The sequence below is a fragment of the Chrysochloris asiatica genome, unplaced genomic scaffold, assembly GCF_000296735.1.
Source record: "Chrysochloris asiatica unplaced genomic scaffold, ChrAsi1.0 scaffold00021, whole genome shotgun sequence".
In the NCBI taxonomy this organism is placed as follows: domain Eukaryota; kingdom Metazoa; phylum Chordata; class Mammalia; order Afrosoricida; family Chrysochloridae; genus Chrysochloris; species Chrysochloris asiatica.
The window spans coordinates 20,845,669-20,848,075 of NW_006408539.1; positions in this window are offsets into that span (position 1 = coordinate 20,845,669).

The window sequence follows — 2,407 nt, forward strand, 5'->3', positions numbered from 1 at the left end:
AACAACAACATACTGAAAGGAGCAAGTCAATTTAAATTGCTTGGGATTCATGTAGAACCAAGACTAAGAGCTACCACTGTGTCTGATTTGATCACTCTTATTTACCTAGGGCTGCTAACCTGAAATACAACAAGTAAGTAGCATTTATAAACAGAAATAAATTCTTTCGCGGTGCAGGAGGCTAGAGGACTGAATTTGGAGTGCTGGTTTAGGAGAAGCCTTTATGTTGGTAATGACTGGCTGACTGGCGGTGTGCCATGGAGTAGGTTCAGACTCATAGTGACCCTGTAAAGTGTTCCTGAGGCTGCAAATAATTGTTGTTGTTGTCAGGTGCCATCGAATCGGTACCGACTCATAGCGACCCCATGCACAGCAGAAGGAAGCAATGTCCGATCCTGGGCCAACCTCACTACCGCTGCCACAGTTGACGCCATCAGTGATGCCACCTGGCTAATCCAAATAATTATGGGTATAGAAAGTCTCATCTTTCTCCCAGGGAGCCGTTGATAGATTTGAACTGCTGACCTTGTGGTTAGCCGGCTAGCTCATAACCCACTATGCTACAGGAGAAAAGCCCTTATTTCTTTTGAGATTGCTCTTGGACTATCGTCACAGGGCTTTGCTGCACTCTTTCCCGTCTCCAATTCCTGGGTTGCTCATTTTAAATCTCATATATACATTATATATAAATTGGCTCAAGACACACCCTCCACTAATCCTGCCTCATTAACATAAGACAAACCATTACCAAAGGGAATGACTACCACTGGTATCTTTGTTGCTGTTAGGTCTCTTCTGACCCAGAAACTCTTATGTACAACAGAAAGCGACACTGCCTACTTCGGCAACATCCTCACAATTGTTATGTTTAAGCCTGTTTTTGCATCTCTTCTGAATCCAACTTAAATTTCAGGCAACTCCCTCTTGATGTACTACAAAAACTGTTTCTGAATAATCTTCAGCAAAATTTTACTTGCATATAATATTGGTTTACAATTTACATATTAATGACATTGGTTAGCAATTTCTGTATTCTATTAGGTCACCTTTCTTTGGAATGGACACAAATATAGATCACTATATTAGACCCTGTTGTTGTCGTCAACTGCTGTAGAGTCAGTTCCGACCCATAGCGACCCTGTATAGGATTTCCGAGGAGCGACCGGTGAGCTTGAATCTCTGACCACGCAGATCAAACTGTGATATGATCTTCAACATCTTTTTTATCACCAGGGTCATATTTTTCAACCTCTGATGCTTCCTTTTTTGTTTCCAACCTTTGAATTTCAGTCACTAGTAATATCAATACATCTTGATTACATATTTTATCAATTTAAGAAAGAAGTTAGTTTGTTATTGTTGTTAATTATTGCCACATCAGCTATGACTCCCAGCGACCCTGTATAGGGTGTCCGAGGCTTGTAAAGGTTTACTAGAATATAAACCCACATCTTTCTCCCTCTCAGCAACTGGTGAGCTCTAATCGCCAACCTTGAAGTCTGCAGTTCTGTGCTTATCTTATGGAGCCAACGTGCTCATGATGACTTTAGTAGAATTTTTCAATTTTATCATCACTGACTTTAGTGATGAGTGCATAAATTTGAATAATAATTGTATTAATTGGTGTTCCTTGTAGGCAGATGGATATTGGATATTATTCTATCACAAAAAGCATTATACTTCAATACCAATCTTGAAATATTATTTTTGAAAATGAATGCAATGTCATCCCACATCAATTTGTTGTTTCTGGCATAGCAAACCATATAATTGTCAGATTCACAAGGGCCAATGTCAGTCTCTTTCAGCTCATTAATGTCTAGGGCTCATGGTGTGTCACAGTAGTATCAGCACAAGACTGTGAACCACAAAGCCAGCAGTTCAAACCCACCACTTTCTTCTCAGAGACCCTATACAGGGTCACTATGAGTTAGAAAGATAAAGCCAAATATTACAACAACATGTGCAAAGATCTAGAATCAGAAAACCAAAAAGGAAGAACACGCTCAGCATTTCTCAAGTGGGAACTGAAGAAAAAATTCAAGGCTAGACTTTTGTTATTGAAAGATTCTCTGGGGAAATTATTGAATGATGCAGAAACCATACAAAGAAGAAGGAAGGAATACACAGAGTCACTGTACCAAAAGGAAATGGTTAATGTTTAACCATTTCAAGAAACAGCATATGATCAAGCACCAATGATACTGAAGAAGGAAGTCTAAAGTGAATTGAAGGAATTGGCAAAGAACAAGGCACCAGGAATTGATGGAATAAAAATTGAAATCTTTCAAGAAAGTGAGGTGGCAGAGGAGGCACTCATGCATCTCTACCAAGAAATTTGGAAGAAAACTATCTGCTGACTGATTGGAAGAGATCCATATTTGTGCCCAATCCAAAGAGAGGTGAC